This window comes from Anas acuta, chromosome 18 (genome assembly GCF_963932015.1).
Source record: "Anas acuta chromosome 18, bAnaAcu1.1, whole genome shotgun sequence".
Classification (NCBI taxonomy): Eukaryota; Metazoa; Chordata; class Aves; order Anseriformes; family Anatidae; genus Anas; species Anas acuta.
In genome coordinates, this window is record NC_088996.1 from 7,418,274 (window position 1) to 7,442,127 (window position 23,854).

Consider the following 23,854-nt stretch of genomic DNA (forward strand, 5'->3'; position numbering starts at 1 on the left):
GACTAATAAATGCATTGTGTCCATCTCCATGGGTTTACCTAATTTATAAACTGGATTGCCACAGTTCTGAATTTCCCTGCTTTCACTCCTCGTATGTGAACATGCTCCTGTTGGGCTTGGAGAAAGAACCGTCTGATTGTGCATACAGAGCGCAGGGGAGGTTTATAGGAGGATCAACTTAAATAACAGGTAAAGTTTTGCAGGTGCACTGCTCATGAAGGATCCCTCCAGTGTTTGTCGCACCACATTAGGTCAGGGGTACAATGACAAACAGTGGGAGGACTGTCAGTGATTATAATATGGGATTTAACACATAACTACTGACAGCGTTATTTACCTGGAAAACCATTAATTGTTTTTTTTATATCCTTACCAGCCAGGAAAGAGCACGTACATTAAAAAAAAAAAAAAAAAAAAAAAAAAAGCTGCATATAATGTAGCATCAGCCTCAGTAATGAGGAATTTCTGCATGGTTTTCTGGCTCAGAAGACAAAATCCTGCTACAATGCCACAGGAAAGTTTTCAGACTTGATGTTGCAGAGAAAGGCATGTACACAAGTCATACTATCTGAAATCAGCTGATGAGCTTGCGTGCCTAATGTGGAACTCAGGAATTCTATTCATTTTCCAGGGTTTTGTTTTGTTTTGTTTTATTTCTCTTTAAAAAGCACCAAATAGCAACCAAATTTCAGCTAATACCAGCCGGGCACCAGAACAAAGTCCATCCTTGAGAAGGCTGGCCTGGCTGGCTCACCAGAGAAATTGCTCGTTCCTTCCCACCAATTCCTGCAAATGTTCCCTTACATAAACTTGGCCAATTCTGATCCAATTAAAAAGACAAAACCCAACAATAATCTGCTAAAGCTAAAGGTTCCTTGAGAGCTTAGATTTCTTCAGGCTTGCTGAAAATTAAATGTTTAAACATTGTGAAGAAAGTTTGCCGTAATAACCATATTTCCTCCATGAAGCAGCTATTCATCAAGAACTACAGCAAAGCACTAAAGGGTTCCAGTGAAAGAAGGCAACAAATTTGCCTGCAAAATGTTATTTCCTGCACTGGACTAATTCAGATCATGTGGCTCACATACAATTTCTGTTTGATTGAATGTACCACATTAAATTATTCCAGACAGGATTTGTGCACTGAAAGCAGCTGATAATATTACAGGGCAGTTCAGAAAGCGTCCCCTGCAGAGAGTCCTTGCAGCCTGGAACAGCAGTGTTTGAAAGACTCTAACAGAATCGCTCGTACTTGAAGAGCAATTCATTTCTTTTTTTTTTTTTTTTCCCCAGTGGGGATCTCACTCTGCAACCTTTGCTCCTTTGGGTCTATTCTTGGTGGGCAGTTACTACTGTTGTCAGTGTGTGCTTTCCAAGGATGTGCAAATTAACATGACTGGTGGCTCAAGCTTAGCAGCTCCTCTGTTACCCATGCAGAATTATCTGCATGCAAGTACCACGATGCTTTATTGCAGTGGCTTCTATCCTAATGTTCATACTACCTAGCATATGCTAGGGATGGCAGCTCCAAGAAGGCTGGGGCAATGCTTGAGCACAGTAGAAACTGATGGCAACACCTGAAATTGACCCTGAAAACAACATGATTGCCTCACATACTTTTCAAAACATATTTATTGTCGGTATTTATGCATTTTTCCAAGCCAGATCAGAGGTGCTAAATGACACTGAACTTTCAGAAAGAACAGCCAAATTTGTCCTTGAAATCTTAGTGTCTTAGCCTGGGCATTAAGAAAGGGTCTCACGGGGCTGCTGAGAGTTCCCTATGGTGTAACAGGGGGGTCAGCCAGGCTGGATCCCACCCCAGATACGTGGGAGAGATGTGGGATCTCTCCTGCCTATCAGTTCCTAGCCAAGTGTCCCTATGGAGCTCTGCTGTGCCTGCTGTCCACTCTGAAAGACAACTGGAAGAGATGTGCAATAGAGCTGTTTTGAGAACAGATAGTATAAAAGTTAACACCAAACCTTCTTGTTCTCCTATTCACCATATGCAGTCACATACGTGAAGGGTTTCTTCCACGTGGCTGTGCAAGAGGCATTAAGTGGGAAATTCTGGGTTGCCATAAGGTACAAGACAAGGTTATAAAACATTGGAACAGTTTATCAGACATTATATAAGCAGAGTTCCCATAGCACATAAGAAAAAGATCCATTCATCAGGGCTTTGGTTTCAGGATGAATTGCAGGGATTGCTCTGTGCGCATCCTCTGAGGTTCAGACTGGTCCTTCTGACTTTAAAATCCACGAGCTGATTCTCTTCAAAAGGGCTGAGCTGAGATAGGGAGAAGCTGAGCAGGCTCATTCCAGTATTTCAGAGTAGAAATGTTTATTTTAACATAAATATTCTTATTTTGAGTAAGATGCAGATAATAAATATAAAAATTGTAACATAGAATCATATCAAAAAAGTTACAAAACCCCATTCCAGATCTTCCTGCTTTCAGTACAAAGAGTAGGTTGTTGTTCTCCAACCTGTTAGCAGTTGAGGTGATTCTACGTAGTTGGTTTGGTAGATACCAGATTGAAAACAGATCAATTCCATCCACACATCTTGCCAAGGGAAACACTCAATTTCTTCCATCTCCTTTCAGTATCAGGTGAAGACACTGGAGTTGCTAAGAGAGGAAATTCCCATGGAAAGGAGCAGGGGGTCTGGGGCTTCCTATGATGGGCCAGTCTCAGCAATCACAGGTATCAAAGCAGAAAGTCCTGAAACAAACCATTCCAAAAGTGCCACATTCCAGGAATCAGCCTGCAAGGAAGGACACCCCCGGGACAGTCCTGCGTGGCCTTGAGCAGCACAAATTTTGTTGTTTGCAGCCAAACAGCGCCCATCCTCATCTGATAGCAGGGTGCTTTTCCTGTGCCCGTTATCTTTTATCTAGTCGCACAGTCACTGGGACAAGTATTCTCTTTTGGGGCTTGCTTACAAGGAGGAGTTGACTATTCTGCAGTAGTCACTGCAGGATGACTTCATGTGAACACACTCATTCCACAGCGGCTGTTAGTTTCTGATTCATACCATACCTTAACTGGAGCAGCGTCAGTATGTCAGTGTGCCTTACAAAGTTAAGCAAGACCTGGGACTCAGTTTGGGGTTTCTAGTCACTTCTCCTTTACAAAGAATTCAGCTTTAAGAAAAGCAGTTGGAATGTTCCTGAGAATAACAAATAACAAATGAGTAATTCTTGCTCCAGAGCCACAAAACCCAATTAAAGATAGGTAAGTGATGTGTAAAGGCAAGTTGGTGCAGTCAGCATAGAAAAAAAATGCATGCAGTTCTAATCTATGGGCACAGGCATATAAAGCAGAATTAATTGATAAACATATCAATTAATTGATAAACAAAGCCTTTTCAAAAAAGGTAACGACTAATCCAACCAGACACTGGGAAAGGGACTTGCTGTGGTGGGGCCAGACTAATTTGACTATCCATACCCCTAGGTGGAGTTATTAAAGGATAAAAGCTTTGAACATTGTTGCAGAGTTCAATGAAAATAAAAAACTTTTACTCAACATAGAGAAGCTCTCAGAAATGCAAACGAGGTGTTAGAATGCATAAAGATGTTGAATAATTGAATATTATAGAGTTTTGTTTAACAAATTGCTTCTCCACATGCAATTACTGCATCCACGTCTGATCTGAAAAATTAGAGTAGGAATAAAGCTGGGGAAGAGGTGATAAGAACGAGCAGAGATCTGCAACGACTTGGAGCAGTTCAGCTGAAAGAGGAGTAAAACAGGGAGTCAGGATGGAGAGGGCAGTCTGCAATATGAAGAATGGCATTAAGGCTAAATCCACCAATTCTTTCACAAACATGAAAAGAATAAATACTGAAGAAAAAAAAAAAAAAAAGAGAGATAAAATAAGCTAGCACACATCACTGTCCTGGAATCTGGAGAAAACAACTTTTTTAAGCACTTATGACAGAAATCAGTCATGGGAGTACAGTCCTGTGAGGTTACAGGAAGGGGCAGGAGCACTGGCAGGACAGAGTCCGTCCATCCACAAGCAAGCAGCTGTGCAGAAATGGGTACAGTGACATGGGCAGGCTGCTTGGTGGGCATTAATTAGCTCATCCCCACAGTGGGCATTAATTAGCCCATCCCCAAAGCCAGCAGTGGAGCGGTCGGTGCTGCCTGCTGCCCAAGCACGGCGGTGATGCTGCAGCCAGGTTCCTGTGGCTGGCTGGCCTGGAGCCAGGGGAATCACTCGCCCCACGAAGCGAAGGTGGATCTCTGGGCGCACCCTGCCCCTGCTCACAGCCAACACCTCTCCCTCTGGAGCGGCTCTGGCAGGGGCTGTGTCTCGGGTTGGGAATATCTCCAGTTGCATTTCATTCTCAGATGGGGAAAACAAAAGATAGACACGACAGGGAGGGAAAGCACTGAAGTTTGTTTCGTTTAACCCACTCTGCCTGTCAGGTCTCACACCGTGAGCCTCATGCAGAAACGCACCCTCCACACCACAGCCCATGACAGCAAGGCTGCTCCGATGCCCTCCACCACAAACTTTCCCCAGCCTGTAATACTTCCCTGACTTGCACGCATGCCTTCCCTCCCGAGGGCACGCCTGCCCTCCTGCCTGCCCTGCCCCAGGCGCTCGTGCTTACCTTCCAGGCCTCCCCGTGCCGGAGGTCACAGTTGACCATTGCAAGAACAATAAGGATTTTTAGGGGCATTATGACTGGGTTAGTAAAACACAGCTGCCCCTGAAAGTCCCTCATTTTTCTTGCTGCCGCTCAGTCCCCTCCAGGTCCCTAGGAGGGCAGAGGTCTGATGGGCTCCTCTCTCCAGCACGGCGGTGCCGTCTCTGCCGGCCAGCCCCGCAGCCGCCCCGAGCACGGTGACCAGCCGTGACACAGACAGGAAGGTGTGGAACTGCTTTGTCATCGCTGCGGGCTCCCTCCTGAGCAAACGCCGTGCTGCACTTCAGCGTAACGCCAGATGGCTCGTCTGTCACTCGGCAGAAATGCCATCAAACAAAGCCTGGCGTAGCTCACCACAAGCAACCCTCAAGAGCCCCAAACCGCTGGGGCAAAAGGAAGCAATGCCTCGCCTGCAGGCACACGTGTCGCAGGCAGTCAGCACCCTGGCACTGCGTCCAGGACACGCGGGGACCCCAGACCTGACCAGCACCCAGCATTTGTGCACCAGCACCCCAGGGTGCCAGGCTGCCCAACCGCAGTGAGAGCAGGTCACACCTGCTTCCCCAATTGCAGGAGCAGTTACTCTTGATTTATTAATAAAGCTGGGATTTTAATTAGCTAATTACTACTGATTTCTCAACAGCTTTCAGCTTAAGCAATCTTTGAAAGGAATCTATAGGTTTCCTACTAAAAAGGTGCCAAGTAGTTGGCTGGGAATTTTCAACCCTCATTTACAAATCCTCCTGGAAATCCCAGCCCAGCCCAGCACATCCTTAGGGCAAGGAGCAACACTTTCCTTTTAATTCATCAGTAATGTAAATTTTGATGGAAGTGGACTCGACAAAAACCATAGGCAGATTCCCACAATACTTCTGCTCTGCTGTTTCCAGGAGCTTTCTGTGCAGGGTGCTGGGATGGGCCCGTGGACCTGCATGCACCCCCCGCAAGCTGGTGAGCGCCTCGAGGGCTTGCAGGGCCTTTGTAGCACAGCCAGCAACTGAGGACTCTCGGCGCTATTTTTCTTCCTGATTGCATTAAATATGTCCTGTCCCTCAGCAAAGGGCACCTTTTCCCGCTCCAGTTACAGGCTAGGAATAACATGACTGATGATTATCCCTGCAGACCTGCGAGGTGTGATCCAGCAGGGATCTTGCAGGGCACAGCTCCCCCTTCCCCTTCCCAGCCCAAGTGCTCTGTGGGACTCCCTCACTTGCCGCTGCGCTAACATTCAGCTCCAAAACAATGAGGCCGAGCTGCCACGTTCAGCTGTGCAGAGCAGCATCTTGTTTGGAGCTGCTGCTGTTCAAACATGCCATCTCCAGGGACACGGGTGGCAGGCTGGCGCAGCTGTTTTGCATGCAGTGGAAACGCCGGGGTTTGGGGCAGTCGTAAAGATCCACAAAGTGTAACACAAGGCGACACCCCTTCTATCGGCAGATGACGCTCCACAGAAGCGGCCAACCTGGCATCCAAAAAATTCCAGAGACCCCCTCATCACTGTGCAGAGCCACACCTTATTTTCATTTTGAATTTCTTCTAAGGCTTGAAAGTCAAATGAAAGCAAGCTTTATGCTCCCATTTGGTAATAAAACACGAGCCATGATTCTGAACCAAATATTATTTGCATCTTTTAAGAAATTATAACAGCAGTATAATAAAAAAAAGCAGGAGCCCTCTGAATGCTAATGACGTTGGTGTCCTAAATGAAGCATAAAAGCCAGATCCTGCAAGAAGCAAAGCATGAGTCAGAGCGTCAGCAGTTCCTCACTGAAAGCAACACTCGTGGCTGCTTCATTCATTTAAGGAATCAATTCCTTTGTAATGAGCATCAAGTAGTTTCTAAGTCTAAAAGTAAAATGAGATGCATGCTGTTATTATTTTCAAAAAGTTCTCTTTTTTTTTTTTGTATTATTTCTTGGAATGACAATAAACAGCTCTTTGTAGTCAGAAGGAGCCGCAGGCAAGGACCAGGTCTGCAGCCCTTGCTGTTGTGCTGACACAGAAGACAACCCAAGAAGCCCCTGCCCCAGGCACACAGCAGCCTCCCCAGCGGCCAGCTCCCCGCCACGAGCAGACGGAGCATGGCCAGGGTGCAGAAGAGCTACAGATGTCAGCCCGCCAAGGCTTTCTCACCCTGCTTTAATTTCACGTGCATGGCAGACTCCAGAGAGGACGGATATGTCCTGCTCCAGGGAAGCCCCTTTGCAGAGGGTTCGCGTGTTCCTTCTTGGACTGCCAAGCCAGCACAGGGCTGCGTGTGCTGGAAGAGGGACCAACTGCCCCAGCTGCTCTCTGCTCCCTGCTGCCCCAGTCCCACTTGCCAGACAAGGCACAATCGGACTTGAATCATCAGGGGCCGAATCTCTGGGTTACGCTGGGGTTATCAGAAGGATTAGGGACTGAAGTCTTTTTGGTGTGTTGGATCCAAAACTCAAAAAAAATGCAAGAACTGCACAAAAACAAACCGAAGGTAAGAAGTAACTGCAGTTTCTAGAATTCTTCCAGCTTTAGTCATTGAGGGGGATTGTTAGGAATGGACAAAGGGCTGTTTCCCTTAATTTTTTTAAGTGTGAATTTCGTCTTGACAGTTTCCTTTCAGAAACAAAAATTGAAAACAAATTGTCCTATGCACAAAACAAAGGGACAGATCCTCAGCTGGAATAGACTGGTATTACCAAATGAAAAACACCCACCCGCAGAAGAAACTCCAGCCCTTTTGACAACAGCTGCCTATCCTGCTCGGCCCAGACAAGAACTTCAGCCTCTGGTTTCAGCTGGCAGCAGAGCTGACTCTAGGTAGCTGGGAGAAGAGGAAGGGAACACACCAGTGCTCCAAGGACTGTGCCCGCCACACGTCCCCAGACAGGAGCTGACAGCAGGTGAAGGAACCAGTGGGCACAGCCCCAAGAACCAACCGATACCAACATGGCCATGAAATGAATGGGCTGCTTTGGAGAAATGCTTGTTCTTGTTTCCAGAAAACAGTTACAGGATTTACTTTTCTGAAATGAGGCTTTTGTCAGATTTTTCTCTCAAAACCAAGATTGGGTTGATCACCATCTTGAAAATTACATGAAAGGTCCCCGAGAAAATATTAATTCTGCAGTGCAAAAGGACAAATGCATGACTAAGTGTGGTCCAGTCCATCCCAAGCCGGACATGCCCCCATGAAAGGCAGCACAATTGCACCTGGCATTTGGGAAATCCCTTCAGCCACGAACAAGTTACTAATAGTGGCATTTATTAGTGTTGGCGCTGCCAGCACAAACTATGACTCTGATCAGGCTGTCCTTTGTGCAAGCCCAAGCGTGCTCCAGAAGTCACCATGCTAGCTGAGTCTCCTTTATCCAGAAGAAAATAAAAATACACCCATCAGTTAAATTCAGGAAGCCTCTCACTTTGCCAATTACCAGAAGACATCCCAATTGCCGCTGTCTCAGCAGTGAGAGCTGCCCAGTCCCCATACAGAGCTCAGAGCTCTTTGTCCTCATTGCACTGGGACCCTACAACAAACAAACCCTGGAGCACTGATGGAAGAGAACCCATCTTCATTTCCTTTGAAACCTTCAGGTTGGAGCATCATTCCTCCTCTCTCCCAGCCCTGCCACCAACATCAGCAGAGGAGCTGGAAAGCCAAAGTTATTTTTAGGGGATGGTACATTTAGGCCCTGTTAATCTTGACTGGTCCCTTTGAAAATGACAAGGTTGGATAACCAAACATATTACACAGACTTTCCATGGAGTCTGCTTGGAAAACTACCCTCCCACCTTTCAGCAATGTAGGAGCCAATAGTTCAAACAGTAGCATTTAATACGGCATGGAGTTGCCTCATTATGGTGACTATGCCCCATCAGCATTTATATGCAGAGGCCTCACAGAACAAGGAAACTAAAGCAGCTAACTATCTTTAAGTATATAAAATAACACAATTAGTCATCAAAAAGTCTTCTAGGTGCTGCCACATTACACCCACCTTGAGTGGCAAGAGGGGATGGCAGTGCTGCGGGGTCAGATGGCACGGCCAAACCAACGCGTTGGCAAAACAAACCCAAAACAACTGAGAAGGGAGCTGTTGGTGTGAAGACTAATAATGCATTAAACTGGTTGGCACAAGGAAGGGGACAGGAAGGGAGAACGCTAGGAAAGAGCTCTAGGGGAGGAGCTCTGGCTGAAAGAGGCTTCATGACTGCTAGTAAATTAAACAGTGCGGGGGCCAACCAGCCCAGCCTGAAGTCTCCCAGCCACCAAAACAAGGCGGCCACATACGAACAGCCTGTTAATAACGGCCCCTGGCCCACACAGGCTTTCAAACCAGATCCAGGACTGACTGGAAGAGTCCCAGGCCCAGGCGAAGCACGTGGCCATCGGCTGTTCGGGTTCCTAGTGCAGTGCGAGCGGAGGTTGTGGCCCCACAGGTCAGCAGGTGCCCGGCCAGCAGGCAGCTGTGCAGACACACACCGGATCCCAGCTGAGCATGTGCTGCAGGTCTGTGCCCAGGCTGCCCACCGCAGGGAAGGCAGGCAGGCAGCTGGCATCAACCCATCCGCGCTGCCTCCCGTCATGGATCTCCTGCACGGTGAGCGGCAAGCTGGGAGGGAAGGAGCCAGGCAGAGGCTGCCCAGCTTGGGCTTTGCTGGAACAGAACCTGGTTTGGCTGGCACGGAGGGAAGCAAAGTACAGGAGAGCAGCAGGAAATTGCTCAGCAAAAGGGCTTTTTAAATAATTTCACTTTAAACAAAACTAAAGCATTACCATAAAGTAAATGGCCACACCTTGCTACTTACAGCTCTGCTAACAAGAGCAGCTTTTCCACAGCTATTCAAATACGAGACCTGGGTGCCGAACCAGCTCTTTCAAGCTCGTTTCCAAACTCCAGCCAAAAACGACTTTCTGATTCACCACTTTCTCAGGCACAGTATGCAGAGTACGCCTGCAGGCTGGAGCTGCGCAGCACAGAGTGCTTAGGCACAAGTTTAATTACTCTGTGGACCAGGGATGTGATTAATCATACGCTTGAAGTTAGCATGTGCTAAAGCACGCCACTGACCCGGAGCCTTTAGTGGATCCAACTGGTATTCCTGTGCTCCCTGTTTTCCTGCTCTTTGAGGTTCAACAAGTGGAAGGCACATAGGACTGTTCCCGTGGTCGTACACTCCCAACAACTCACCTCAAGTCTGTGGTTTCTGATTTTTTTTTTCTATTACAGTTTTTGTACCTATTCTCCACATTTCCTCACCAGTACTGATTACGGGTATTACAATAGGAGGGATATTATCAGAATTTATTAGCATTAAACCCAGAGCTAATTATTACCATTCATGTGTATTTAAAAAGCTTTGGGCTTAGTTCTTACTGAGCCTACATGGGGCTTTAGGTAACAACTTACTTCTGTTTAATATGCACATTTTGGGGATTAGTTCACTTATGTCTGAGGAGTTTACAAAGTCCTCAAAAGAAATCTGAAGCTTATTACTGAAATTATTGCACTGCTAGCTGTGGACTCATCACACAGAAGAACTCAACCATAAAATATGCATCAGCCATGGGTGGTCATGTAAATTCACATTTCATTATCCACAGCATACCTATCCTGGGGATTTTTTCACTGCACTTTTCCACCTTTCCAGCAAAGGATTTGAAAATTTGAATCGAAAAAATTCAATTATTCCTAATTCATACTAATTTTAGGAAGGTCAAATTGTATCCAGCCCCCAGGGAGGAGCACACAGAGGAGCACAGGACCAGAAAGCTCCATTTTTCAAGACACAACTGCCTCTTTAACGACCGAGGAAATCCCTGCTGGGGAGGTTGGAGGGACAGGAGCTGCTTCCTAAGGCACTCATAGGACCTGTGCACACTGCCAGCTGGAGCCTCCGAAAGTCCAGGAACACCCGTGCCCCATGTTCACCCAGTAAAATCAGTTAATATTGACAAACCAGGATATTGCAATTAAAGCACAGCATGCACAAATCAATTTTCAACCAGCAACTGAGCACACATGGGATTTGATTACAAGAGAAGAAGCACATGTCTCTAAAGGAAGCCTCCTCTGAGAAAGAAAACAGATACAATAATTGATATATGTTTTGGCTACTCCTAACTAATCCCATCACATGCTCTTTATTGACAGTGCATTCATGAAAAGTGCCTATTTTGGTTACCAGGGCGAGCTAGAGGAAAGAAGAAAATCCCCCTGAGATGGCTTGCTGAGCCTGGGTGCCCTCACTGCTCTCCTACGCTATCACAGTGACCTCCCTCCCTCGGGCTGCGCTGCTCCCTGCTCATCCTGCTGGTCTTTGTGCAAAATGCAGAATCATCTTCAGCAGAAAAATAAAGTCTGTATTACTAGTGAACCTACCTGCTTAGCCTTAACGCTGTGTGTCTGGGAAAATTTACATGACTTTTTTTTTTTTTTAAATCATCTCATCTTGATTTCACAACAGTAGCTTTGAAGCTTTTTCCTAAACATGCTAGATACAGATTCAATAACCACTGAGAATGGTGGCTGGTTTGGGGTCCAACCCTGTATTTCCAGAAGCCTCCTCAGAGCAGTAAAAGTCACAGGACCACCCCCCTCATTTGCCAAATATCATTAGTTCAACTAGACAAGGCTTAGCAGCAGGAAGTTGAGCTGGTGTCTCTAACATCACTGATGTATTAGAGCCATAAGGACAGGTTATAGAAACCCAGATTCACCTGCCACATGCAGGGACAGAGGGTTACAGCAACCTTCAGAACAGCTGAGTTGTAAAGGACCACACTGGTGCCCGCTGCCACTCAGTGATTTATCAAAGGAGCAGCTTCGTACCTGCATGATTTAGACATCTGGTGATAAAGCCATCAAATGCACCTACAAGTTGAGTGAAATACGTGGTTAAAAGGCTGCCAGGTGCATAAGTCGCACGGGGAGCCATTGCCCCACCAGAAGGCTCCAGCTCCTTCCACCAGGGCCGGATGGAGGCTGAGCCAGGGCCCCCCCCTTCACACAGAGTTGGCTGAAAGCCTCCTGGGGTGAACTAGAAGCCCTGCTGACATTTCCAAAAGGATACTTTTAATGAGAACAAGCCTTTGCCAACTAATGCTCCACCAGTCTCCAGGCTTACCATTGCTATTCAAGTGCAAGGGGTGCCGAGAAACACTTGGGAAGGGGAAATCCCACTTCGGAGTCCTGTCGGCGAGCAGGAGGCCTTGTACCAGCCCTGCTGCGGGCAGTAGGGTTCCCGCTCACCTGAGCCGGACTCGGAGCACCTCCTGTGGGCATACTGAGGCCGGTCCTTTTCCTTGGCCCTGACAGACTTATGGACACTACAGCAGGCACTGGGACCAGCTGGCAAGAATATGCAGCACGTGGAAACCTGCCGGTGGTGCTGACTGCTCCCTGCTGCTCGCTTTTATTTGACTTTAGGTCAGACACCACAATCAATGTACTCAGCTTCTCTTTTATTTTCACCTCTTTTCCTTCCTGGCTGTCAGATAATAGCTAAGCAGCACTGTCTACACTCACAGCTATGCCTGGAATAGTGAAGTTGTAGGGAATTTCATTCAACAAGAGACTTATTCGGCCATCTCTTTAGCTGATGGGGAAGTAATTCTGGTGGGAGATGATTTCTGGAGGCTGTACTGGGATATACTTTAATTTGGATGAAGGAAGTGCAGCATTTCCTTCCAGGTGCAGATTTACTCAAGAGAAGAAGATGGACAAGAAGAAGAGTGCATTCACTGTGTTGACCCCACTCCCCTGCCATGCCGGTCTCACTGGGGCACAGAGCACACCTCGGTGGGACCGTGCCTGTGCCACTTGGGTCTCTGGAGCACTGGTTCTGTTTGCAGCCCACCAGTTTGGGACCTCAGGCAGTATAAGGCAGTACAACTCCTCTGCAGTCAACGTTCACGCCCAGCTCAGCCTACCTTGCTCTGCAACAGCCTTGTTACATGTATTTTTAAAGCACTTAAATCTGTGCTTGCTGCCTGCAAGCAACTGGCCATAAGTCAGCGTTGCTGTAATACTGCTAGCTAGATAGTTACAAAATATTTCTATTTGTAAAAGGCACTTCAAAGTTAGAAAAGGTTTGGAAGTTACAGATTTACAAACACTCATTTATGAACACATGGCTCTAAAACAATAAAAGTACAACTCCAGGCAGTTCACCGAAAAACATCACCAGTCACCAAAACTACAGAGCACAGGACAAATCCCAGGCTGCTGCAGATCACACTATCTCCACTAGCATACAGGAGATGTTTATTTAGCAGTGGGCATACCTGCTGCTGCTTTGGAGAGCCATAAATTCATTCTGTGATGTAGACAATCTACAATCCCAATTCATATTTTACATGTAATCTCCTATCAGATGTTTTGAAATGAATTTTTTTTTTTAAACCAGTAGTGCCTTAGAAGTATAAAGACATCCAAAACTTTATGTAACTACTATTACATAATACCCCAAACTGGCTCTTAAGCACTTTCCGTACGCTCTGGAAGCAGTACACTTTTATGTGGGGCATGTGAAACAACAAGCTACACGATTGCAGTTACTGGCACAGGGCAGTGTTTGGGGGGCGAGGGGAGGCAGAAAAGAGTTCACTCCTGTGGAAATTTTAAAGGGAGAAGTTTCCTACTGTGTTCCTAAAGAAATATTCAAGACACACTGTCAGGAAAAATGTTGTCTCTCTGCCCTTAGCAGCCATCGATACAGAAATTAAATAAAGTCCTGGAAGGAAGCTAGAGATAGCATTAGTTTTAAAGGCTGCATGCATGCAGAACCTCCAACTGCATATAGCATTAATGTCATAAATGTGTGTGAATGTTCTCATTCAGCCTATAATTTATTCCCTGAGGAGATGCAAAACTAGCTCAAATATGCTACATGTGAACCAAACTCTCCCAATGAAGTGAGTGCAGTATGCGAATCCTGGAGTTAAATTTAGGCTGGGCCTTTGAGTAACGTAACTCTAATCTCAGTGTAGCACTTGGAGTCGCAGCTAGCCTTGTGAAATGACTCGGTGAAGTTCTGCTCCTTTGTTACAATCTTTTTTGGAAGCTCTTCACTAACTCAGATTTAAGAAATTCAATTTTATTTTTCAACTGAATTTTGTTTTCGGTGCAATTGTTTCAAAAAAGTCAATTTAAGTTGTTTTTAAAATGCAGATTCAAGCTGGTTTTTGAGTCTTTATAACTCATGTGAAAGAGCCACTCTAAATATATTAAATACAATACATAAAATACCATTAACTGCATTGCTGAATAATCCACGACACTGGAAAAAAAATGGATGCCATAAATATCTGACTTAAGCTTTTTCAGTAATTACCTTTAACCAGAAAATCAAGCAAATAATGTAAATTAAACTAAAATGGGCAAGCTCATTTGTGATTAAGCACCTTTCTGTTTCTAACTCTGTACAATGGTTGCATTTGCATGGGAATATTTTCCTCCTCCAGAAATATTTCCTTCAAAATTAACAAATGAAGTCACAATTATACAAAATATCTTTGTAGTCAAAGCAGATTTTGTAATAAAAAATATTTTAAATGCAACTGAGACTTCAAATCTACTTTTATGGTATCCTTCAAGTGTAAAATACACCCACAATGGTAGAATTGAGGAAACCATATCTTTCATAAAAATACCAAAATAGCATTTATAGTTTTAAATCCAGCATATTTTAACTGAACTACATTCAAATTCTTCCTGATGAAACAATCTCTCTTTTCATGCAAGATTTTTCATGCAGATTCTGGCTCCAAACCTCCACATCAGTTCGCCACAACTTGTTTCACTGGAATTCATCAAAAGACTCAAAAGCCCAGCGCCAAGGAGCCGAGCTGCTGGCCCCCACGTAAGCTGTCCTACCGAGCTCCGCAGCCTGGAAAGCCCCAGTTCCCAGAACTAGCTGATGTTTTAAACAACAGATCATAATCAAAATGAAGATTCCTGACAAAGTCTCAATATTTCACTCTATAAATTCTTAATTCGTTTTCCAGCGTTTGTGGGTTGCTGCTAGCTCCACCCTCTCAAATATCAGCAAGTGCTGCTGCTCTTAAAGAAAATTCCGCTTTGGGGAAGTGCGATATTATTCCAGATGTTCCAGCACACGGCACTTCTGCCTAACCCAACCTGATCGTCGCTTTAATGAAGCTGAGCCTTAAATAGCTTCTGCAATTTAGTCCTTAAACTGCTGCACTTGCCTATTTGAACTTAGCCCTATTGGCATTCAAAGCCCCATGCTTTGTAATACAACAGAGACACTCCTAAAGAGCTGCATCGATTTTTTTTTCCAAAAACATAAAACCACAAACTAACTTTAGAAGGCCTTTGGGCCCCTTGTACATTAGCTCATACAAACTGATGATTGAATTAAACTCAAGTGTGTTAAACTGGGTTCCTCACAGTATTTTAAAAGCAACCATGCAAAGAGATAATACTGAACGAAACCTGCTTCCTAATTTTACAGTTTGAGGAAATTCCATACCTACAACTGCAAAAAAAAAAAAAAAAAAAAAAAAAAAAGTAACATGCAAGTAGACAGATTCAAAACAGCTGTAGGCACTGGTACGTCGCTGCTTGGTTTAACCAGCCTTCACTAGAAAAAGGGCCAGAGGAGTCCCTGGCCGGCCTGCAGAGGAGCAGCTCCAGCCCTTTTGCCAGACAGGGCAGTTGAGGGTAACGCTGTGCTCAGAGCAGTGCACGTTCCTCCATGGCACGGCAGCTGCACCAGCCGCTGAGTGCTGCACCGCAGTCATCTGAGCAAGGCTCCAAAACCTTGGTCAGATGGGATGTTTTATAATTAAAGTAATATTAATAAATGACAGCACTAGTGGGCATGTTCTAGGAGTCAGGACTCTAAACTAGGACTCTATCCTACCAGACCTATAAATGGTGTCACTAACTAATCTGTAGGGGGAAAATACTCAAATCCTGCATGATGCCATGGAATGTGGGCACATCATCCGCCCACGTGGACTTTCAGGACACCGTGAAAGACTTTCTGCCAGAGGAGAGGCAGAACAAAGGCCCATTGCCTGCTGCCACAGCAGGGAAAAAAACAAGAACCTATTCCTCCTAAACTGACAGACCACTAAGACCCAAATAAAATCCAGCAAGGCTATACAAAACCCAAAGCTACCGAGCAGCGCCGTGGAAATATTTTGATTATTTAGCACTAAAGAAATGTGCTGTGATCCTATAGTCCATCAGTTAGGCCGGGAAGCGGAAGCTTTCTCCACACCATCATCACTCCTGGCTCATTTCCTACAGTTCGCAGCCACATGATTTCTTTTCCACACTGTTGCTGGCTCACACTAAGGTTCACGCGAATGTGCAGACTTGGAGATGGGATTTCAAAGGCCTATTCTGCCCTCAGCAAGGAAGGGTTTCCCTATCCTAGCAGCTGTAATCCTCCTATTAGTACCACCACATGTACACACATGTCCTTTTCTCCCCCTCTCCCAAAGCGATTGAACCCTGGCATAAAGCAGAAACCCCTCTGCCAGGCAAAAAATAAAAAATAAAATAAAGAAATACCCCCTGCCTTGTGAAAGCCACACAGATGCTGCCAATCTTTAGCATTTTACAGGGATATCACAGACTGCAGGAAGCAGCTGAGGGCTGTCCCAGCCCCTGCAGACCAGCCCCAGGCACCCTGCAGCCCCTCACAGGCGCTCCTGCGCTCTTCTCTCCCCTTTGGGATGTCACTTTGGGGTCTGCGGGAAGGGAAGCGATGAAGTCAGCAGGAGCTGGAAGGCTTTTCTCAGGCAGGCCTGCGGCAGGAAGGGAAAAGCGCATTCCCTTCATCTGCTTTGCCTCTGCGTGCTTCAGAGCCGGCCTGCAGCGGGAGCTGGCACGGAGCACGCCGAGCGCAGGGCTTGCCATCCGAGGAGGGTGCCGAAAGCAGCGGGAGCAGCTCCGCAGCCTGGCTGCTTCCCTCGTGCCCAGATTTGGCCCTCACCGAGGGCACAGGGCTCTAACATGAGCACATCCAGGGTTTTGTGAAAGCTCTGTACCGAGCAGCAGAGCCGACACCAGGCACAGGCTGAATCTAACTGTCCCTCCTCGGTCGTATAAATGTGTAAACCACACACCGCAGACTTGCCATGCCCTGTGCCCTTCTGCGACTCAAAATACAACCCTGGCTTGAAGGTCTCTATTTGCAAACATAGAGGAACAGTGGTTCCTAAATTGCAGGCAAACATTTGACTTCCCTCAGCCCAATTCAAAGAATATCCTGCACGAACCCCACCCTTCTGCCCAACAACTCCAGCCTTAATGCCTAGATAGTTTTCTTTCAGGCTTTATCACAGATAAAATGTGGCCCCTTTTTTATTGAAGGAGTAGAACCTGCCAAATATTTACCAACTCTTTCAGAAGGCTGAAAATGTCACTCTTACAGTGTAATAAACTTCCCCAGAAAGGCCCTGATAAAGAGAGAGCCTTGCTGTACTGCCCAGAACTAGTTTATTGTGGACTGAGCATTGCCAAGTCTGACTGACGAAGAAAGCATATTTGTACACACAGAAACATTAGCAAGAGAGGCATCAAGTTTAGAAGTGAAAATAAAACAAAGCCCCATTATTAACTGGGGTGTGTGGGGGGGAAATAATTGAGCCTGCATCCCAAAGAGCAAAGGATATTATTGAAAGCTTCAGAGCTAAAAAAGTAATTTAAGAGCTTGTCCACAACTTGCAGCAGAAGCTTGAACCATCTTATTTAGCATTTGGAAAGTGCTAAAGTGTGGCCTACCCCCAGCCCAGCCTTCAGAGCAATATTATTTAAAAAATAAAATATTTTTACTTTGTAATTTGACCCACAAAAAGTCATTTGGGGCAGGAGGGAATGTTCTCTTCCAGCCTGAACTTTAATTCAGAGGGAATGTTAAAACTGAACAGTGTAAACCAGATGCTGAGAAATATGTCTGCAGTGCACTGCATGGTCTTTGGGGCACAAACACAAGTTGGAAAGGGCTCGTCAATGCTGTGTGTACAGCTACAATCTAAACAGTTGCTAATAATTGTAGGTGAATGAAGAAAAACTACATTTGTACCATCAGAAAGTTCATCAACAGTTGTAGCAGCTATGAACAACTACATCCACTCTAGCTCAAACAGAAGAATACTGCTTGGAAAAAAAAAAAAAAAAAAAAAAAGTCCTTTTACCTTGGCAAATGCCATTAAGATAAAAGATTTCCAAAAGGAACCAGGGAGACACAAGCTCAGCTGAACAGATTTCCCAAGTCCTGGTGATGGCAAAACACTGAGCACTCGCTCCCTGCAACAACAGGCTTTGACTGGATCTTGAAGGAAGCACCCAAACCAAAAGCTAGTAACTCAAATTATGCTATATAGTGCTCCTAAACAGGGCTTTTGGGGGCAAAACTTGCCAGAGTTACTTAAACGCAGGAAGAAAACAATTATTGCTGGAAAAAATATCCAGATTATGCTAAATCTGGCAAAAGCTAAACCCAGCAGTTTACCCAGCTTTACAAAGCAAACCACAATTAAGAAAATCTCCTATGAAAGGGAAAACTTCAGTTGAGCCTACCAGCCAGCTCCAGAGACTGAACTGCAACACAAGCAACCTCAGCAGAAGTCGCTGCTTGCCAGCGATACTGAGAGCTTGTACAAGGAGTTGTGAGGAGCGTGCTAAAGAGGCACAGAAATCTACCCCCGGTTCCCCCCTTTCACACCATCAGGTTTTAATGTTAATGATACGGCTCTGCATGCTTAAAGTATTTTTACACTATGCTCGTCGTCTTGTAGCCCCGTCTTGTTCCAGGGAGGATGATTAGAATCAGATTTCTGTGATTTCACTGCAGATTAATTTCGTTAAGAGCTAAAGATCTGCAGGGAGAAAAGGGCTGCAAATAGGCCAGCAGAACCGCCCCCAACGCCGTTCTTTGCGAGAAAAGGAACAGGATTTTTGCCTTTACTCCTTACTTTCACATACTTTTCCGTTTTGTGGCTGCTAGACAGACCTCTCTGGAAAAAAATGGGCGTGCAGGGAAAAGAAACGTGCAAAAAAAAAAATTCCTTTAAATTTTGGTTTCAAAGAAAGCTCCCACCCAGTACCCACGTACAGATTCCTAAAGAGAACAGGCCCAAGGCAGACCTGACCGCTCCTGCTGGCCCCAAAGTCCAACCAGCAACTGAAAGACTACACACAGGAAATAATTCTGCTGCATCGAGGACAGTATGCCCAGACACATGTCAGAGGAATAGCTATTAATACACGTTTTAGTATGCTGCGCACAAGTGTTTGGATACAGAGGACTGCAGGAGAAGAACTTAAGCACAGGTCCGTAATACCATTTGCAAATTCTTGCAAACCGTGAAACACAAAGTGAATATTTTTATGGGCAAAGTCTATAGAACAAAGCATTGAAAACAGGTTTTGTTTGCAAAAATCTCATGAGGTTTGACTGTAAAAGTTATGTGGAGTGTGCCGGTGTCTGTGTACACATACAGAACATAGAATTCTGCAACACTACAGCAAAGAAGCGATTCGGTTCTACAATCTTCCTCTGCTTTTTAAGCCACTTCATTTTCCATTCGGGAAACTCAGGCCAAGTAGCAACAATATTCTCATGGCTTTCTCCTTATTCTAGATCATTGTTCTCGACTTGACAAGAGAGAAAGAAAATCATCTCTACACAAATAAAAAATTATGGGGAGCCTCAAAATAATTCTAAGAACTTAAAATGCAATGTAACATAACACCGAAGGGCGCAGAAGTTAAAAATACGATGCTACATAAGCAAACAGTAATATCCGCAGACAACGTTGTATCTATATCGTGCCCAAAGAAGGAGCACAAACCAATGCCTACAGGAGGGCAGTGTGCCGGACCAAAGACAAGTAATAGGGAACCTCAGGAGGGTGAGGGGTAAGAGCATCGAAGGAAGAAGAGAAGGACTGGGAGCCAGGCCGTTTGGTGTGTATGTGACCAGATTTATTAACAAAACAAAACAAAAAAAAAAAAAAGAGGAAAGGGGAGAGGGCAGAAAAAAGAAAACAGATGTGTTTTCTGAAAGTGAAAGCGGCGGGGAAGGATGCACATGGCCTCGCAGGAGCGAAATCCGGGCGCTCGCTGCCTGCTAAGGCAGGGCTCGGGCACTGCGGGGGGGCGGCCGCGGCATCTCCGACGGCCCCGCTCGTTCGAGGCCCCTCCGGGAAGGGAAGGGAAGGAAGGCACTTACGGCTGGCCGCCTCCGGCCGCTCCCCGCGGCCCCGGGCAGCGGCCCCGCCGCGCTCCGTCTTCGCCCGCTGCGAGCCCGGCAGGTCCTGGGAGCCGAGAACTGGGACTTTGTAGGCCAGTTGAAGCCACGAACCTCTCATCTCGCCCGCAAAGACCCAGCCCTCAGCTCGCCCGATCAGGCGCAGGCTGTGATTTATTTTTATTAGCACCGCTAGTGTTTTCATTCAACTCCTCGCTCCGGCCGCTGCCTGCCGCAAGCGCGGAGCCCCGGCCCCGGCCGGAGCGGGGCCACCCCCGGCAGCAGCCGCCGCCCCCTCCCTGGGCCGGGCCGGGTCGTGTCGGCCGGGGGTGCCCGGCCCCGAGAAAGAACCGGAGCCGCCGGCAGCCCGGTGCCTGCCGCACCTCGGGCCGGGCCCCGCAGCCCCCGGGCCGGGCCCCGCAGCGCACCGTGACTCGGCACGGCAGGAGCCCGAGCCGCGGTACCTGCTCTGAGCGCCCAGGGGGGCTCGGGAGAGGGGCTCGGGGGGACCCCCTTGGTCCCCGTCCGCCCCCAAAGCCGCGGGGCCCCGGCACGGCTCGGGCTCAACTACGAGAAGCGGGGAGAGGCGGCGGGCGGCCGCGGTGCCCCCTCTCCTGCCTCGCCGGCTGCTCGCAGGCGGGTATTTAAGCTGGTACCGAGCACGGTGAGATCTTTTCCACCCTTCCTCTTTGCCCTCGCAAAAGGCGAAAGAAAAAAATCAGAAATTCGTTGCCACAAGGGACGTTGCAACATTGCTCTGGGCTTTTCAAGCGCTGCGTTCGCCCCGGCGTGCTTTAGAAGTCCCAACCCAACAAGAAGCAGCAGAAGAGAAGTAGGGGAAAAGGGAAAAAAAAAAAAAAAAAAAAAAAGACAGACAGAAAAAAACACCCCCAAAAGCAGCAATTAAAACCCAGCACCCCAAACCCCTCAAACCAGCAAGAGGTGAGCTGCTCCGTGCGGCGCGGTCCCGGCGCGGCGGTGCTCGGTGGCCGGCTGCAGCCCGGTGCCCGTCCCTCGAAAGTTTGCTCCACGTGTTGCGGCCGCGGCCCGGGAGGCTCGGGGAGGCTCAGGGCCGGCTCCCGGGGGCGGTGCGGGCCCCGCCGCCCCCCGCCGCGCACGTTTAAGGAAGCGGCCGGTCCCCACCCCTGCGCCGGGCAGCTCCCGCCGCCAGCCGGCCGGGCGAATTTGGGAGGCTCGCCCGGGCTGCCCTCTCCACCCCTTCGCCCTCCCCGGAGCTCCGCCGAGCCCCGTGCACGAGGAGGGAGGCGGCCGCCGATGCCCGCCGCCGTCCCGCCGGTGCCCGCCGCCGCCGCCGCCCGCCCCGCGCTCCTCCCGGCGGCGCCTCCGCCGGGGCATTGCGCCGCGCCGACCTGCGCGCCCCGCGGCCCACCGAGGGCGGAGGGAGCCCCCTGCCGGCCGCCCGGGGCCGCCGCCGCCGCCCTTCTTCCTTCCCCCGAGCCCGGGCCGCCGGCAGGAGCCCCCCGGCCTCGCCTCGAGCCCCCCGTGCGGCCCCGACCCCCGCGGCGGTAGCCCCGCGCCGCAGCTCCCCACGCGTGTCCTGAGCTCGCTCGGCCTCCTCCTGCCTCCCTGAGCGGCGGCTGGCGCAGCCGTGGCAGGGCCACCCTCTGCCTGGCCTCCTGGGGGTCCCGGAGCTTTTTACCTACATCTCTGGAAGGGCTGGGTGAACGTACCTGCCTTAGCAGGGCAACCTGCGCACCAAGTGCAGCTCTCACGGCTGGAGCTGTAAGGCTTTAGTAAGGACACATTCACTTACACACGCAGACAGTTAAAAAAGGCCTTTAAGGAAACATCACAGGCCTTCTGTAACGTAAGGTCAAGTCAGATGGGATGGCTGAAATGCCATGAAAAAAAAGATAATTTTCTGTCTTCCAGCTTGCTGATCTTACAGTGTCCCTCTGCACATCCTCACCTGCTTTGTGTTTCTGAGCTTTGAGGTTTCCTGCAATACCTCTACATGCTGTGGATATGCACCTGGCATGTGCGGGCTCTGCCCCCAGGTTGTGTGGGACTGGCCAGTTACTGCACCTCCCTTTAATCTCTGCTCCAGATCCTCCCAATGACAAAGTATGAGGGAAAGGGGACAAAACAGGCACATACCACAAAGAGCTCCGCTTCCCTTGATGATGCCCACAGGCAGCTTACTGTGCTGTGACAGCAAAGGGGTGACCAGTCCAGCGAGAGGCAGCATGCTGGAGCCACAGGAAATGTAGGGGATGGCCTGGAAGGTTTTATCCTACAGAGACAGAGGACATCAGTCATTGTTTCTGTGACATGCCAGTTATCAAGGTGATGTTCACTGAAAATCACAGCAGGAACGCAGCTCCATCAAGTTGAGCAGCAGTCCCACAAAAGATGCTGGCTAAAAGGAGCTCACAAAATAAATTGGGATTACCAACGCATGGGAACGCTACCATCATGCCTTCTGCACCTGGTAGGAAAACCTCAGCTGAGCAAGAAGCTCCAAACGGGGCTTCAGGAGCTAAAGATAACAAAAATCAAAGCCAGTATCCAGAGCACTCATCTTTGCAATATTTGGGTTCAGCAGAACACAGAAGTACATCCCTTGTGTCTATATTGGATTTATCCCTGTGTCCATACAGAAGCAACCTGTGACACCTATGTGCATGTAGGTTGCACTAGGAGCCTTTACGTGCTCAGAACTTCATGGTACCAGCATCGTTATGGTCATGGCAAATGACCAGTGGCTTGTGTGGACAGAACGGGACAGGGAGAACTTGAACTGATCTGTCATGTAACTGCTCCTCTCGATCGACATTGCAAAGTCATCCTCCACACAGAAGAAAGTGTTCCTTGGCTGGAAGCCTGATGAATTTTTAGAGCCAAGGAACATGTTGTTTAAAATGGATAGTAGAATGCAAAGTGAATCATGGACCATGGGCAAAAGGTTTGAGAGAGAGATGAAGTTGTATGAGGATTTGGGAATAAGGCCTACTGGAGGAAGGTACAGAAATAAAGAGTTTCTTGACCATCTGGAATGGGGACACTTGGGAGTTGTTCTACAATGATGCCCTGTGAGCACTGGTAAGAACAAAGACTTCCAAAAACTGTGTAAGACACACTGACATTTTCTTTGGTGAAGGACATGGATTCTTTAGAAAACAGTTGGGTTCAAAGAGAAAAGTCCTCAACAGCTTTTAGAAATGAAGAGACTCACACTCATACAGACTGCAAGTTACATCCACCAACCACTTGTTCCCTCTCTTTCTCTCTCTCTTTTGTAGTATTCTTGCTCTTTGGCTGTATCAAAGAGCTAAGAGCTGTTCATAACAACGCAGACCAACACTGAGCACAAAAAAATCATAGCAAGTGCTGTGGCTGCATGCATGGAAGGATGAGTGTGAGCCAGGGCACAGAGAAGTTTCCTCCTAGTTAAGTGGATGGCACACTCTTTAGCTGATCTCCTGACCAACTGTTTAATTTGCTATTTTCGGTAGCCTCATATGTGTTGCCTCTTGCCTTTATCTTGCCACCATTGGTACTGGATGTCAAGCGTCTCTCACGAGATCAGGGCAAGATTTTCACACAACATTTTTGCCCAGCGGGAGGTCTCATGCGAGGAGCCTGGTCCTATGAGATGCTGCTCAGCTCCTGGCAGCCTGCTCCCACTTCCACTGACAGCACTGGCAGTCCTTCGGTGGTAACCGGATAAGGCACATGTCAGACAAGTCTCCCCTTGGCAGGAGACACTTCCGTACCTGAGAAGGTCAGGTCTTTGGACTTCATCTCCTTTCACAAATACTTGCTGGCTGCTCTCCATGGTGTGCAGAACCTGTGTGCGGGGAATGCGTGACTACAGCTCTGGTCTGGATGGGAGCTGGGAAGAGGATTAGCCCTGCATTCACTTCAGATGTAATCACAAGCATATCAAGTTGTAAAGCATCACAACTTTTGCAATTCTAAAAATAAACATAAGCAGTTTGGTTGAAGCAGTTTGG

General features: G+C 47.7%; 1 long non-coding RNA gene across 1 annotated transcript; it reads right to left on the minus strand.

Annotated features, from left to right (window-relative positions):
• Positions 1–1,614: 1,614 nt before the first annotated feature.
• Positions 1,615–21,979, minus strand: LOC137841913 (uncharacterized). The gene is made up of 2 exons (XR_011088825.1): positions 20,811–21,979; positions 1,615–3,175 (listed from the first exon to the last, which is right to left on the minus strand). It is a non-coding gene; the product is annotated as an uncharacterized lncRNA (long non-coding RNA).
• Between the last annotated feature and the right edge of the window lie 1,875 nt (positions 21,980–23,854).